Source organism: Gasterosteus aculeatus, chromosome 21, assembly GCF_964276395.1.
Source record: "Gasterosteus aculeatus chromosome 21, fGasAcu3.hap1.1, whole genome shotgun sequence".
Classification (NCBI taxonomy): Eukaryota; Metazoa; Chordata; class Actinopteri; order Perciformes; family Gasterosteidae; genus Gasterosteus; species Gasterosteus aculeatus.
Window position 1 is genome coordinate 4,422,934 of NC_135708.1, and position 17,575 is coordinate 4,440,508.

General features: G+C 44.8%; 1 protein-coding gene and 1 long non-coding RNA gene across 4 annotated transcripts in view; one reads left to right on the plus strand and one right to left on the minus strand.

Moving 5' to 3' along the window:
• The window catches only part of LOC144390270 (protein NLRC3-like), a 199,399-nt gene that overhangs the window by 150,901 nt on the left and 30,923 nt on the right, over positions 1–17,575 (plus strand). The gene's annotated exons all lie outside the window — the stretch shown is intronic.
• LOC144390342 (uncharacterized) lies at positions 10–6,417 on the minus strand. Of its 2 annotated transcripts, XR_013454366.1 has the most exons (4): positions 6,113–6,417; positions 4,566–4,601; positions 3,795–4,066; positions 10–3,200 (listed from the first exon to the last, which is right to left on the minus strand). It is a non-coding gene; the product is annotated as an uncharacterized LOC144390342 (long non-coding RNA). The 2 variants fall into 2 exon arrangements; XR_013454365.1 differs by lacking the exons at positions 4,566–4,601; positions 6,113–6,417 and having other exon boundaries at positions 3,795–3,818; positions 4,053–4,539.

The window sequence follows — 17,575 nt, forward strand, 5'->3', positions numbered from 1 at the left end:
ATAGTGCTGTTTTTGTTTCTCTCTAAATTCTGGATTATTTCTGTAACGAGAGACCAAGATTTGTTTTTTTTTCTCTCTAAATTCAGGATTATTTCTGTAACGAGAGACAAAGATTTCTTTTTGTTTCTCTCTAAAATCAGGATTATTTCTGTAACGAGAGACCAAGATTTCTTTTTGTTTCTCTCTGAAATCAGGATTATTTCTGTAACGAGAGACCAAGATTTTTCTTTTGTTTTCTCTAAATTCAGGACTATTTCTGTAACGAGAGACAAAGATGTGTTTTTTTTTCTGTCTAAAATCAGCATTTTCTGTGTACCGGGAGGAAATGTACTCTTTCCATTTTTGCTTCAAGTCAACATTGTCTCTTGTATTATTTATTTTCTTTTGTCTAAATTCAGGGTTGTTCTGATATTGGCTTTTTGCATGAGATATCTTGTCTGCTTTATACGCTTTATTTGAAGCATATTTTTCCCTTTCCTTCCTTTTCTGAATCTCTTTTCTTTGTTGAGTTTTCACTGAGATCAGCAGTCTTCTCTTCATTTTTCTCCTTTCGTTTTTATCACACTTTGTTAGTTTGCATGAGATTCCGTGTAGTAGAACATCAGATAGATCACTGGCAACAGTATTTTCTACTGAGGAAGAAATACTTGGTTTATTGAGAGATGCATCATGTGATGGAAGGAAAGTGGATTGAATTGACAGTTCTGGTTCATTGGAGGCATCGGGGAATATGGCCTTTTGTCTCACCGATGATGTAAAAATGATGTCACTGGACTCTGCTGTCAATATGTCGTCAGATGGATCACTGAGAACAGGGTTTATCACTTGAGCGGTTGATTCTGATTCATTGTGAGGAGCATCATGTGATGATGTTGTGATGAAGACCTCTGGTTGATTTACAGCTGGAGTGTGAGGAGTCATTTCTGGTGAAGTAGTCTGATCAGTGGCTGTAGGTGAGTTTGATTCATCCACAGGGACAGCTGTAGGTCTGCAGTCTGTGTTTGGGAGACCACCGTTCAGGTTGACTGTGTTCACATTGTAGAACTCCACAGGCTTTAACTCGTAGTTACAGGAGGACTGTGTGTCCATCATTCTGTGGGACTTCTTGAGCCTGTCAATCATGTCACTGAGACGTGAGAATGTCACCATGACAGCAGTACCTGGTGTGCGTGAACCGGCTGGTAGGGGCAAACCTCTGGCTGTTCTGGAGTGTGGGTCAAAGAAACCGTATCTGCCCGACTTGGTTCTGAACACTGCGATACACAAGAGTCTCATCAACAGCAGAGCGTACTTCACATCTGACAACAAGCAGCTGAGTCCTGACTCCAGGTCCAGAAAGCTGTCCACAGCTCCAGGTAAAGGTTCTCCTAATGTGCCGTACCTTGAAAGCTGAGTCATGTCTGCATGGTGTGTAGCGCTGCGTGCAGGAACTTCATCAGTGAGCTCATCGGTGGTCAGATAGATGTGATTAGTGACTTGTTTCCTGGTTTCTCTATACATCGTGTTACCTTTATCCAAAACATGGTCCAGGTCTGCTCTGGTGATGCTTTCATTCTCATGGAGGAATGCAAGAAAGGTCAGTGAGTTACAGGTGCACTGCCGATTTCTGGATCTGCCGTATCTGATAGAAGCCTGGCTGTGGGATGCACGGACATGTTGTTCAGAAGGCTGATCTCCAGGGTCTACACGGTCTGCATTAGAAGGTCCTGCTGCACATGGTTCTTTACTGGGTTGTCCTCTCTTTACAGTATCAGATACCTGTGGTACACATGACTCATCACCTTGACCTCTAAGGTTTACCTGCCTGACATTAGAAGGTCCTGCTGCACATGGATCCTCACTGTGACGTCCACTCTTTACTGCGTCTGCATATGATACCTGTGACTCACTTGGAACTCCGTTTCACACTTCCAGCATGAGACTCTGCAGACATCTTTACCTCTTCACTGCTCTCAGGACCAACACATTCTGCTCCTTCAGTCGTTGTTGCACAGGGATTCTCTTTGGTCCGCTGAAAGCGCAGCCTCTGAGCTTGTGACCTCTTACTCTTTCTGGGCATTGTTGTGTTTCAAAACCACAAATGTTATTGTTTTACTTGTATTGTACACAACCAAGGTACTAAACACAATATTAATGGTAAAAGTAACTTAACAAAGCAGAATGTGAAAATAGATTAAACCTTTGTCTGCTTTTACTGATCAAGAACACCAAGAGAACAACTTATAATACTTGGGTTTATATTAAATCAGGAAGCGTTGTCGTGGCAACGTGATGATGGATGAAAGCTTCTGAACGTCGGGCCTGCAGACAGAAGGCAGCAACTCCCAATGAATCCACTTCCTCCTTATAGATGGCTTTGTTTTATTTCAATATGAACAAAGTGAAACAACTAAACACACAAATACACTGAATGTTTGAAATAATGTACGTTTATACAGGAAATTGTTATTACAGATTTCTAGAGTACTGCTACCAAAACAAAGCTTTGGGTACAAACCAGCGGAGCTCCAAAGCAACAACGATCAGGAAATTAACTATTCCTTTTATATGATATAGACTTTTACTACAATTGTTTTTATGTAAAGCAACAAGGGAGCAACTTTCTTGAATTATGTTAATGTAATGATTTACTCGAAATATATATTTGAAAATGTACCATTCAATTCTAAATGATAAAAGGTACTTTTTATCAATTACAACAAAATATGTAGGTTATGTGTGGTTTCTTTCAGTTTCTGAATTAACTTTTCAGTTTTGTTTAACCAATGTGTTGGGAAAAAGTCTCGGAAATAGTATAAATGCTTTGTCCGAGTTGCAAAAACAGCAATAGTGTTCTAGAGATAAGTGTATAAGTTGTAGATAGGAGAGGTAAGAGGTGAGGGTGAGAGAAGAGAGTCTCTCAGAGTATTCAAGTCAGATAGATTAGGTACCAGTAACCCAAGTCGAGCCAACAGAGCTTAGTCCAAAATTCAGTTCAGTTCAGAGAAAGGTTTCCAGAGTTTGTTCCATTCCATTGCCAAAGATTACCAACGTGAGAGTGGGATAGAGGGGGACACAAAGTGTGAGTTGCCATATGCAAAAGACAGAGCGGTAGATGTGACAGGATAGATAGAGAGCCAACTTGTAGACAGAGTGGATACAAGGTATAGGAGAGATAGAGAGCCAACGTGATAGAGGAGAGATGCTGCACAGCAGGACACCTGGAAGACACAATACAAAGACACTTTAGACAGCAGTTTGAAGATCAATTTAAGGAACATCTAAATGACCAGAATATCAACCATTCTACCTCGATAATACCTCACTTATTTATATGAAAAACAATGTTGACCATAAATGGATCATTGAGTAGACTGGTTCAGATGTCTCACAGCTTGCGTCTCTTTCCCAAGTTGTTTCACAGCGTCGCTGCTGCCACCTCTCCTTTTACAGGGTTTGCCTTTCATGATTACCAGTTTTCATTTTATTCTGAAGTATTGTTTATATAAATCATCTTATTTATTTTAAATATAAAATGTTTAAGAAGCATTGGAGTTTGTTCATAAGATGTTAACAATCCACAATTAAAAGATGATACTCTGAATTCATGGAGCCGTGAGAGTCACTGCCTTTTCCTGTTCACTGTTCTGAAACTATTTCAGAATAAAAGCCTTTTGTTAATAAGGGGATTCCTGGACAGGAATCTCGAAAAGAGACTCGGACTCACACAGGCAGTGCGGCTTGGAGTTTTTCATAACAACTTCACCATGTGTTTTAACAAAGTGTATTCGGTTTTCACTCATGTGTGAACTTACTGTGAAGTCACCAGCAGTGATGGTCTGTAGTTAAAGACAGAGAGGAAACAGGAAGAGTCGGGAGAGAAATACATTACATTTACATTCTTCTCAGAAAACCAGTGCATCACATCCCATTTGACTCCAGAACTGTTCTTACGGTCGGGTGATTATTGTTACGTACAGATAAGACAGATTATTATGATGGGAGGACATTTAAAAGCCAATGTAATATCAATTTACTTATAGCATTAACATTAACAATGTGTGTGAACTTACACTTCAGAGTCAGCCTGCAGGAGAGGAAGGAGGTGAGGGATGAAAAGAGAGAAAAAGACATTTTCAATTCACTTCAGAAAACCAACCTGAAGCTCATTTTAAATACTTTCAGGTTCCTTATTTATTATCAATGTATAATTTAAAATGGACATAGAAGTGTGTGTGTGACTGTGGGGATACCGACTGTTGTCAACAACATACAATCGTATCCCTTCAATATGCGTTATTGCCTGTCAAGGACTTTAAGAAATGCAGCTGGTTCTATAGCATAGGACACAACATTAACGCTGCCACCATCAATTATTCGTTACAGATTATGCAAGCTTTTTAAATGTTAATGTTTTCTGATTGAACAGATCTGATTTCTGGCTAAAACAGTACATCCACAATAGAAAGAAATACATATTGAAACTCATATTTTTTTAACAAAAAAGATCTACATATGCTAAACAGTGATTCACATTGAAGTTCTGTGGTCTGTTTTCAATTTAATGACAGCATTTCTAGACTTACCAACCAAAATGGAGATATGGATCGATGTTCTGTTGTCTGCCAGAGGAAACAATATGAAAAAAAGACAGTAAGCGGGTTAAAGCTTCAAGCCAAACACACACAAAAAAAACCTGTCTATTCAATATATTATCTATTCAATACATACATTACAGAGGTAGAATACTACTCTTTATTACTACCAGCATCATATGGGAAATCAAGAATTAACTCAACCGTTGTCATGCATTGTTTAAGTCTTCATTAGTTTGTGTGTGTGTAGCCTCTGGTTAAAAGAAACAAGCCAGGATTTCAAATGCAAAATACATCATAATAATAATTATAATAATATCTAGCCTCTTGCTCATCATATATACCACTATTCTTGCCATAAATGTTACTACATGCTGGTAACAGCTTAAACTGCTGGTAAACGACCTAAGGAGCATTAACAGTATTCATGTTAGAAATTAGCTTGTTCCTACTGACGTTTTTACTAATGTGTTGGCGGTTTAAAAGGCATGACATTGGTGTGTAACTCCTTCCTGTAACTACATAACATGACCGGAGGAGCTGGATATTCTCTGTGGGAATATTTGTGGGTTTTGGCGTCATGACGCACTGGAGGGGGATCAGCTATGGACAAATTAACTAAATTTCTGCGTTTTACGTGGTGTGGAAGGCCCACATTTGCCAGGTCTTTACGGATGGTAACGACATCCGTAGACGATCGAGCTGCACTATCACACGTAAGCACGGTATAGATCATGGCGACTGGTTACAGTGCAGCAGTAGGAGCCCAGAATAAAGAGATTTTACTTAATTGCAATAAACGAATAACATGCGAAATAACAGAATTATGTCGATTTTTTTTGTTCATGTTTTGTTACTTCTGTCGGCAAGACGGAAGAGCACCGAACTTTAAAATGCTCGTTTTCTGAATGGAGCCTGGATGGAGCAGTGCTAGCCTAAGCTAACATTGTAGCAGCTCCACCAACACTCGTACGGCGTCATTATATACACCATAGTGGTATGTACATAGTTTAATTCGTTCTGTACCAACATGTCTCATAGAGCTCTATGTGAACAAAGAAGCTACAATATAGTAAGAACAAGAGCAGCCTATAAACGCGTCATGTTGTAGGTTACGCTTTAACAATAGCACAAGAAATTTGCGCCACGTTGGGTGTGAACATGGCGTCATGACGTTAACGGTAAGCTAACACTAGCATATCGGCTAGCACTGACTTTAGCCACGTTAACTGATAATAGTAACGTTAGCTAGCTAACCGGTGACTTAGTTAGCTAACTACCGCGTCAGTTAACGTTAACTAAAAACGTGGCATACCCCCAACTCATATGTAACGTTAACTTAACATGCTAAAGTCACAATAGCTGCTATGCTAGTGTTAAGCAAGCGTCAGCATATGCAATACATGGGTAATATTTCACTTTCATCCATGTAGTTATACACTCTATGAGTTACCAACTAACCTCAACGGCTTTTTAAAACCTTATATTGTATTTATATCGATTAAATCATTCTCCGTTAGCGGATCACAATTACTTACCAGAGATGACGGCAGGACCGAAGGGTGCGCATGCGCAGTTCAGTTGTAGTGTTCACTGAGGCGTTCAGGGGGCACTCGGAAATTCAGAAGTCGAACGCAAAAGAAAATCATGTCTATTTCTGCAACAATCAATCAATGTCACACCAAGCACAAAGTGGAATTCAGTCAGAAAGCTCAATGGATTATTAATAAAAACATCATCTAGATAATATAAATCCAGTAAATAGATCCAATAAATAAATAAAGTAAAACTCAACCTTTGCATTTGTTTATTTGAACAGGCATTCATATTACACTCACATCTTCAAAATACTGGGGACGGGAGAAGGACATTTTTTGAGGGGGGTTGGGGGGAAAGAAAAGGGTTAGAAAGGGGGGGGTTGAGGAATGGAGAAGGCATCTCTTATGGGGGGGAGGCAGAGTTGAGAAGGAGGGGGCAGGGGGGGTGGCACTTAAATAACAAAAGCTGAGATGAATGGATAGAAGTCTTAAATTGTTTGTAGTAATATTAGTAGTAGTATTAGTTATGGTTGTAATTGTTGTATTATAGTACGAGCAGTAGAAGAAGTACTAGTAGGTTTAGCAGTAGCAGCAGTAGAAACAGCTGTAATACTAATACTATTAGCCATAGTAGTATTTGTAATAACATTAGTAGTAGTTGTACTGGGTGAGGGGGGTTGGGAGACAAAATGTTTGTTATTCAAGCTAAAAAGTTTTTAATTAATAGGCCTCATCACAAACATTACAGTAAAAATTCCCTCTATGGGGCTTTTATTTTTAAATTATTGGATTGGATGGGGTGGGGGGGTGTAGATGGAGAGAGGGAGGGTGAGGAAGGGAGGGGTGGTGAGGAAGAGATAGAGGTAGAGAGAGAGGAGGAGAAATAGACAGACATACTGACTGACTGAGTGATTAACATTGAGAAGAGGTCAGGGTGGAGGGGGGAGGGGGGGCCAGTGTCTTTATCATATTGGTCTGTTGACAGAAAGCATAGCTGCGTCATGTGACTCCACTAATCAGGTCATAGGAGCAGCTGTGAGCCACAGACAGATCCTGCAGCATGTGAGTGCTCGTAACCACGACAACGGCGCACCTGTGCTCATTAACGATCTGCTGCAAAAGGCAGAGACATGGCAGCAAGTTACACAGAATCCACACCTCAAACAAATGAGAACCAGCGCAAAACTATAACAGCTATCTAAAAAATACGGCGTTTGTATGAGACCCAAGACTCTACCGAACGCGTGGATGTGTTTTTATGTCTGTCCGGTAATAAATACGGCTCATATGGCCGTTTACAAAACGTGTACCTTGTGGATTTTTGTGAGAAATATGTCGGCAGATTTGTATTGGAGCCTATGGGGCTTTTGGCAGAGGTTGTGTCACTCAAACACTCCTTGCGCCAAAACTAAAAAACTCTGGGATTCCATGAACACATTAATCCAATCAGCACAACCATATCCTCATTAATCTGAAGAAATGAAGCCTCTAGAGTGTATACTTTGGCTGCAAGGACAGAAGTTCCATATTTTTTTAACCAGATTCCTGCGATGCCCCACACTCTAGCCTCGAGCTCTCCACTCTAGCAGACGCAATACACACTCATGTAAAAGTCAGAAACGGAGCGAAAAACTAGTGAAACATAATCAGTGATTATGAAAAAAGTACAATAGATATCAAGAAGCAGTTTTTTTCATAAAATAGTTGAGACTTGTGAACATTTGAGAGTTGAAATGGTGTCTGTAGCTGAAAGATTGGCGAAGCTGAAAAATCTGAAAGTTGAAGAAGTTGAAGAGGATTTGAAAAGCAAACTCCATTTGAAAACCATGTTAAAATATTAATGATATACAGCTGATGATACCTGGTATCATCAGCTGTAGCTCCCTCTAAGCATCAGTAGGAGGCAGTATTTTAGAAGCAATGACTTGCACTGTAATCTGGGGGTTGTATTGTACAGTGAATTATTATTTCAAGTCATTGAATGAAAACAGCGGTAAAAAAGGACGTCCCTTCAGCTGCAGCGCTCTTCTCTTACCTCCACTCGTCTTTGGAGAGATTAGTCAGAATGTTCATGTCATCACTGTGCTGTAGAAGGTGATATGCAGCACTGACGTGGTAGTTCTCCAGAACAGCTCGGTCGTTGTACAACATGGCGGTGTCTGACCTGCGAATGCGACACGGCTACTTCAGGAATGATCTCCCTCACCGTCATCGTGATAATGCCAACAATGTATGAGGTAAAGCTGCTATCATTCATAGCAGGCTTTTTATTAGGTCACCTGTTAGATCTCTCTTCATGCTCCAGTGTTGTCCACTGTCCTCAGAGACTGCAGGGATTGAAATGCTACAAACGATGCTACGTGGGAATTACCTTGTCTGAATATGGAAGTTATTGGTGGTCCCTGTGTGCTCGTAGTCATGAATGGCAGCTGCAAAAATGATGGCAAAGATCTCCAACTCACTGAGCCAGTGCTGAAGGAGAGAGGCAGTCAGACGAGGAGGAACGTGTCAATCGGGAGATGAAGATTAAAAAACCGTCCTGCTTAACGTTGTGCGGTTCTCCTGCTGGAAGTGAACCATCACAGAGTCTCTTTGCCAGTTGTCAGTGTGCCTGAACCACCTCGGTTGTTTTCCAGTAGCACCTCAACTCAAATGAAAGCAAATAGAGCTCTTCACCAAGAGGATCTGGTGCAAAGTGCCTCACTGAGTGCTGGAGGTCACTGTGCGAGGAGGCCAACAGGACAACATCACATCAGCACCAGCAGAGAGGAGATGGAGACCCCCGACCCGAGGTCCTCCACCCCCGGGTGGGCCTAGATATCCTGTCCATGAAAGTCACCAACTGGAGAGTCAAAAGCCTTCTCCGTCCACAAAGCACATGTAGACTGGTTGGGCAAACTGCCAGGACCCCCCCAGTAGTCTCGGGAGGGTAAAGAGATGGTCCACTGGTCCAAGACCGGGACGGAATGAGCACTACTCTGCTTGAGTCCAAGGTTCCATATGCTGTGATATGAGTCACTGCCTCTCCAGCATAGTCTTTCCCCAGAAAGGTGAAAGTGTGATATCCCCTTCAGCAACTCACGGCGAGTCCCATCCAGCCCCGGCCTTGCCCCCATGCAACTTTGTGACCCCCGTAGTGACCCACAGGCACGTGGAGGCGGGGCTTGTACCTTTCAATAACACAATGTCTGCATTGTACATGTGGTGCTGCTATAGTCCCTAGACAGCCGGCATGAGGGATTGTTGATGCACTATTTCAACACAAATTAAGTTGGGTGGTGCTTGTGTTTGGGGGAGGGGCCTCTGTTTATTGAGGCCTTGTTTACCTGAGAAGGAGTCTCATTTAGGTTTTAACCATGATTTAAATCTATGTTTTGTCTTTACTTTACTGAACTCTTTCTTCTGTTCTTTCTTTGCTGTAACAACCTACATCAATAAAAGTCACCAAAGTCACTTAAAGCTCCAGTTTGTCATGCAGCCTTTCATCCATTTACAGTCAGAGACAACACTAACTTTGCTATTGCAACATTATTATCTACCGGTCAGTCATCATTCATCCCGTCCCGATTGGATTTTGAGGTAGGAAAGCTGTGATGAGTGACTTGTGAGATCCACTGAGGAAGTCTGCAGGCACTTTTGAAAAGCGTGTTGCATTGTGCTTTTACCCAACCCTGAACGTACCACCATGCCGGTCTTGAGGAGCAGGTAATGAATGGTCTGTGTGACATCAGCCGCATGCGTCAGGTTGTGATAGGGATTCTTGTGTTTGCTGTAGCCCACTTCCAACGAGTCCACGAAGGATATGAGGACACAAACAGGGACCTTCAACAGAAGACAAGGAACAACCAGTTGCTTTGCAGAATTGTAGAAGCAATACAGAGAGGTTGTTCTGTTGAACCCAGTACGTTCCCATCAATACTTAGTTCTGCTGTCACTGACATTGTGCTCATTACATACACAGCGTCTTGTCAAAATGAACATACCTTGAAACGGTTGATCAAGTCATATCTGGTGAATAGAAGACACATAGAAGACACATTTCAGAGCGTGGTCCCCACTAGCATCGTTCAGTGCAAACACATCAAAAGACCACATGTCCACATGCTAGAAAAGACACACAGAAGCTTTATTAGCACGCGAATGTCCACATAACGGTTCAACTGTTCATTTCTAGGATTCCTTTGTTAAGGTACCATCGATAAGAAAACATAAAAACACCCGTTACAATTTAGTCTGGAGGATTTTGTACTGATATAGAATTTAACAACTGGGAAATGGTTATTGAATTCTAGCTTCTTTTGTTATCCTGCATCTGCAAAATCTATGGATTTGTGTGTTGAGATCAGTTTATATGTTACTGCTGAAGAAATATAGCAATATTCCACACAAATGGAACCACATTCAGCTGGTTCATGTCGTATTTATCAGATCGATCCCAGTTTGTGTTTGCTTATTACTGGTCAGATAGCGATGCTTCCTTAGTGTGTTAGAGGAAGCCTAAAATGATGATGCTTTAAGTTCCTTTGAGCATCGGTTTTGGACGGTTCAATGTTTAACGTTTAATTGACTGATTCTAAACTCTCAAGACTTCTAACCATCCACCACCACTTCCACTGACTCCAGTGGAATATCGCCCACTGGGGCTTTTAATATAATCTGAATATCTATGTTTGTGCATTATGTCCTTGACTCCGTGTCCTTACAGCGTCTCACAACTTGTCCCTTTTTTGCTGAACTGGATACAGTTTTCTTAATATTTTTGTGGACATGCTTTAAAAGGTGGACGGCTGAGTTCAAGGGAAGAGTTCTCTGTATAAGACAAAAAACTTAGAGAGGAACTTAAGATAATGGCTTTGGTGATGGAGAGTTTTTGGGCTGAGGCTGCAGCTGTGACCCAGCACGTCCAACCCCCCCTCTACCGTTCCTGGTCCCACATCAAGTCCCTTCACGCTACCAGCAACAGGGAATCAATTAAGCATGTGGATTTTTTATTATCTTCTATTTGTGACTAAATAATTCATATAGTATCAATAAGGAACCTGACCGATAAGCAGTATGGACAGTAGCTGATAAAATCCTAACAAGTGTCCCCCGCCATTATGTCCAGAGTTAAGTCGTCCCACGTGATACCAATCGACCAATCGAGTCCTTGCATTCCAGGCAGGACGATGTGTCTCAACGGTGCATTTGTGTACATTGTTGGGATGCGGAGAACATGGGGAAAGCCGCTGCACGCCGCGCTGTTCCTGAAGTTTATTTGGCGCTTGAGAAACTTCTGGATGGTTCATTACATTCCCTGCCGATGTCCCAGTAAATGCAATCAAAGAGGGCTTTTATGGAACTGCAGGTAATTGAGTCATTCAGTGTTTCATCACTTATTGAAAGGGCGTTCCTATCACTATTCATTACGGAGCTTATCATCTTTATAGAATATGATTAAGGTGGACTCATGATAAGAATAGAGGGAATACACACATACATGCTGATTCACACACACATATTCAAACTCCTGGTTCTATATGGTGCGTTCATGATCCCCTCCGGCTCGTCAGCGGAGAAAAAAGAGCCTCTTCCTTTGAGTTGATTTGATCGACTCTTCCCCCTTTTGAAGTAGGACGCGGACACACAATTATCCTGATGACTGACGTCTGGTTCCAGTTAATGACATTAAGCTGGATCAGCTAGCATGGTTTCAGTCAGCGGGTTAGTTTGAGCTAAGAGGACATTTGATTGGCTTAGTTGCACCACGTACAAGTAACGCGTGTCCCTGCTGGCTTTGACCATCAACAGCAAACAATCACCCAGTGGAGTCCACCATGTTTGTACCCTATTCAGCTACGAGGATAATGCAGAGTTTTATTATTATTACCAATGAACCCTTTATGTTATCTGTGTTATATTATTCATGTTAAATGGGAAAACCTTGAAACAAACATCACACATCATGACTAAACAACTATGAAGGGCCAAATATTCCACATGACTGTTGCATCAAATACACCAAACAAGCCAAACCTCTCCACAAAGATGCCGGCCTGCACTGCATGAACGATGCTGCGGAAGCGTGGCTTGTCCTCGTTACGGCGCAGCATCACAACCGTCTGCCGGGTGAAAGTGGAAGCCAGCCAGTCCCGAACCTCTGACGGCACCGAGTCCGACCGGATGTCACCCAGCTGGTCCTCTGGATCCACCAGCCGCCTGCAAGGAGACACGCATCAGACTAAAGATGTGGCTCTGCGTTATTACGGTCTTTCAAATCATTTTCCGTACAGTTAAAATCCCCCCCAAAAATAAAAACCCTCCGGGGCACAACCATTTAAAACATTATCACTTTTTTCGTAGAAACAGCTTCCTCTCTGCACCGATTGTTGGAGCACATTGATAAAAACAACAGTAAAAAGGTGGAACCGTGCCTTGACTAAGAACAACCTCCCCTCGATGATGTGTTTGACCTCCAGTGACGGTGGATTAGAGGACCTGGAGAAGAGGAAGCCCACTCCTCCACTGAGGTTGGTGTTGTGGCTCAGCAGGACTTCCCTCCTCCAGTCGGCCTCGTTGGTGCTGTCGCTGTGAGTTTCTTGTAAGAAGAGAACATCAATACACTTCAATTTTTTTAACTCATAAATAGATGCTCTCTTCTTCTCATCTCTGGCTCCGTTCACATTTAAACTCCCCAATGAAAAGAATTCATTGTGAGTAAGTTTGCACCAAAAATAAAAACCAATAAACTAATAAAAACCCACATTGGAGATTTGGACATTGTCCTTGTTGATTGCTCTGCGTACTTTCCCTATAGCAGCTTCTTTAGTCTGTAGCCCTCCTGCTCAGTGAGGCCGGACTCTTCCCTCCGGCTCATGTGGTGTCTGGCAGAAATATAAAACAAGTTAAGATCGGGGAAGAAATCTGTGACCTTTACCCCCTTTTTCCCTTTTGTTTTCTTTAAAAACACACTTATTTTCTCAGCACCGTACATTTTTTGTTGTTGGCTGTTACTTAAAAACCCCGTTGGGGCATCGCTGCAGTCCGACAAGCCCTCCTCACTGTCGCTGTCCTCTGACGGCCTCGGCCCCCGACCAGTCTGCGTGTCCTCCCCGCCCTGCTGGTCTTGGCTTCACTGCCTACGCTTTTCGCCTTATTTTTTCTTTTGGGGGCAAATTTTTGCCCCCCCGCCCCACAGTCGTCCTCCTCCTCCTCCTCCATCTCTGCTTCTTCCACCTGCTCAGCCCCCCCCCCCACTCGTACTTTTATATCCCCCCTCCCCTCCGCCACCCTGTTCTGCCTCTTCTACAGGCTTCCTACTTTGACCCGCTCCTATCTGACCCCCTCCCTCCTCACCATTTCCCCCTGTAGCCAAAGCCCCCCCCTACTGCCCTGGACACCATCACCATCACCGTTCACATTCATACTCACCCCGTGCAGGTCAGGCCCAGCAGCACCACTACCGTGCCCCCCGGGCCAGGCGGAGCAGGGACCCCGCGCCCCGGACAGGCTCTCACGGAATGCCCCTCCTCACCGCAGCTGAAACATTTCATCGACGAGGATGCTGCAAAAATCACGTATTCATAATCATCCACCTTCACGTGGAAGCGGAGGTTGAGCTCCACATTCCGGTTGTTAAGGATCATATTCAGGTGTCTGCGGTGAGACACCACGTGCTTCAGTAACTGAGACGTCCAGACAAGATCTTTGATCGGTGACACCACCTTTCCGTGTCTGGACAGCTCTCTGCTGAGGAACTCGTCGCTGATGAACGGAGGGACGTTTGATAGAACGATGTCCGGCAACACCTGCACAAACATTTCATTCACCGTGAGGCGCCTCCACAACTCGGTTTACCTTCTCCACCTGGTCCAGGAAGATGACCACGGCGCCGTTCATGCGCGAGGCCGACTTAATGCTGCCGTGCCCGACCTTCTCCCCCACAGCCCGATGTCCTCCACGCTGCACGGGAAGCCCGCGGCCATCTTGATGCCGTGCTTCCTCGTGAGCTGGGAGAACGTGTCTCCATTTACCGTCTAGAGACGCCGACCGGCGAGACACCGGCAGGAGAAAAGAAACCCAAAGAAAAACCCCAACGACTAAAGTGAGAAACAACCACTAAACCACATTAAATTAATATATATAACTAAGGGAAAAAACAAAGAGAGAAAACCGCTCAAAGACGCTCACACACGCTCACACACACTCACTCCCAGCATGCACCGAGAGAGAGAGAGAGAGAGAGAGGTTTTTTGATTTTTTTGAAAAACCTTTATTTTATACAAAACAACAAACATAATATACTCCGTCAATAGGCCGCCCCCCGCTCAGGATCCTCCTCAGCTGGAAGGACGCCTCACTCGGTCCCAGTACTGTTCCCTCTTTCCTTGGTGATCTTTAGGAGGAGCTTCCTCAGTCGGAAGACCTCCTGCTGGGTGTACTCCCCAGCTCCCTTTTTGGTGCTGCCACGCCGAGCAGAGCGAGTGAACATCTCCAAGTCGGAGAAGTATTCCTCCAGCTTCACTCCTCTCTCGTTCTTCGTGGCCTGCAGGAACTCCTTCACCTGCCTGCCCCGTACCTGCTGGTGACCGTCCGGCCCGAGGAGATGCTGACGGTAGAGCCCCATCCTGAAGAGGACCCTGACTCCCCACTTTCCACCTCCCCTCTGCTCGCCGCCCCCCCCCCCCCCTTTGCCTGAGAGCCTCCCCTGCTGGCCCCCGTCTTCCTCTTCAGGTGGGGGACCTTAAAGACCCCCCCCTCCTCCATATCCTCCTCGCTGTCCGAGCTTCCACCTCGGGCAGGACCCCCACCAACGAGCGCCCCCCGAGCTCCTCCACCTTCCAGTGTGACCCCCATCCCCTCTTTCACTCTGTCACACACACCTGCCCGCTGGGCTACATTCAACCCCCCATCCACTCCGACATTCATTCCCTCTGACCCCTCACCCCCCTGACCGACCGGCTGGGCCTCAGAGCCTGAGAGCCTGGTGATTAAGGTGAGGACCATGTGGGTCTGTCTCCTGTGAGAGACCACATGTCTCAGCAAAGGTGATTTGCCCCCTGAGGACGTCTTCCTTAGCGGGGACACCACCTTCCCGTGTTTCGCCAGTTCCTCTACCAGCGCTTCGTCCGGGACGAACGGCGGAACGTTCGCCGCCGTCACCCTGACGGCCGGCACCGCGAGCGGAAAAACGGGCACGTGCGCCCCGCGGACCACCATGCCGCTCGCCACCACCTCGCGCGCCTTCTCCACGCTGTCCACAAAAATGACCGCCGCGCGGTTCATCCACGCGGCGGACTTGACGCTCCCGTGAACCACCAACCCCCCCACGGCCAGACCGCAGTCCTCCACGGAGCACAATAAACACACACAGTCCAACAAGCAGAAACAAAAGAGACAGAGTAAACAAACATCTGCATTCTAGCCTGAACAGTTGTTCCCCCCCAGGCTAAAGGCCGCCGCGTGTTTCTGCGTCTGCGTCGACGCGCTGGTTTCACTTCCTGGTTGTAAAGTCCTGCGTGTGTTGCAGAGCGATTCACCTCCAGAACAACAGGTGGAGTCACGTGTTTTGTTGAAGACGACCTGGAGAGTCACGTCTTTGTGTGTGGAAGTCGCTGGTGGCTTTATTTATTGATCATAGACTTTATTGCCCCGTGCATCCACACTGCTGCTTTTCATCAAGGACACATTTGTCCCGTATTTTCCTCCACGACTTTGTTCCCTCGTTTGTGGAGATCTCCCTCCATGAATCAGAGGCCATCCGGCGTCCTCATAGTCCGCCAATGACGGCTCATATTTACGCATTTCTTCCCACAAAAGCTCTTCAGTCTGATCCGTTACCCTGGACCAAGACGTCGGAGCCCAAAGTGTAGCTGCAGATGAACACACACTGCGTTACGCCGCGTATCACACAGTGTGTTATGAGTCTGCTGCAAGGGGCCCTTTGTTTCCTTCTACTGCGCCTCGCCAGTATTCATCTGTGATTGGACGCCTTCTCCTTCCAGCTTTTCTCCTCCTCCACTGCGGGAGATTCTGACTCTTGACTTGTTGTTGTTGTTTTCTCTGGGGGGGGTTGTCTGCATAGTCTGTCAATCATGAATTAGTCGACATCTCATCACTATTAGATTGGATTGGTTTGTCAGGTAGGTGAGGGAGGAAAATCCACTTTGGCAAAGATAAGTTGTTGCAAAGGGCAAAAGGCTCATCATTGCTTTTGGTTGTGGAAAGTCTTTGTGGCCAGAGATCCAGAACTGTGTGGTTTGGTTTGGTAAATGTTTCTGAACGTACGGTCAGTGGATAGTTGGATGAGCTGATCCTCCTCTGTCACTGTCAGGCGTGTGCCGTCTGCTGCGTTGTCTCTGGATGGAAACTGTCTCCAAGCCTTGTCCCTGCGCCGGGAGTCAGCCTCAGAAAAGTACTTCCCACATTGTCCTTCCAGCGCCTCCACAACAATTGCACGTGTTGCGGGAGGCGAGAGCACAGCAGAATCCCCCAGCTCATCCACTGACAGAAACATGGAAGATATTCCCTCCCCGATGAGAAAGCCTTCCATTCTGTCACACAGCTGATGGCGTGTGTATTGCCACCTTGCATGGAACTGTTTAGTTGGTTCAACTCAGCGAAAACGTCAGCAAGATATGAAAGTTTGGTGACACATTGTCAGTGAAAAGTGCAGCCAGCTCTGTGCGCTTTTGGAAAAGTAAAAACTCCCCAATAGATTTGCGTAGTTCCCCGTGAAAGCCGTCGCCCCTCAGAATGGTCCAGTAGCCCAGTGTGTTCTTCTCCCTCAGCAGCACAGAGATTAGAGAACAGACGCCTTTGCAAAGCACTCTTCTTGACTATATTTACAACTTTACAACATAAGCAGAATGTTCAGGCTTCACGAGCAAATACAGAATCCCTTTGTGTTCATTTCCAAAGCCGCATTAAGACACACGTCACTTTATTTAATACGCTGCTTGCAAGTCGCTGTGTTGTGCCGGACTCTCAATCAAACATTTAGGACAAACCCACGGTCATGAAGATGCTCATCTAACGTTACATGGACTCTGCGTGAGGAAGAGGAGGAGGAAGAGGAGGAGGCGAAAACCAACCGGGTGTCTGGATGCTAAATGTTTATATTCTCATCCAACCACAATCACACTCACTGTCCGCATAGCGACGTTTATCTGGATTTATCTCGTTTTTTTGTCTTTGTGTTGTTGAACTGCGACAAGCCGGAAGTAACGAGGCTGTTTTTAAAATGTGAGGAGTAGAAAGTACAGATATTTGCGTATTTCCACTCCAACAATGTGGAACCCTTCTGCTGTAGGAAGGTGATGTCATGTTGCTCCTACTGGCTCCCTTTGCTCCACCAAACGCTGCAGCATCCAACATGTGCTGCTCCATCTGGCCTCCACTTCTTGCATTAGCTTCATGTTTGCCTTCCCCAGATGAAGTTGTGTCAGCTTCTCCTTTAAAGATACAGATGAGTAGCCATTAACT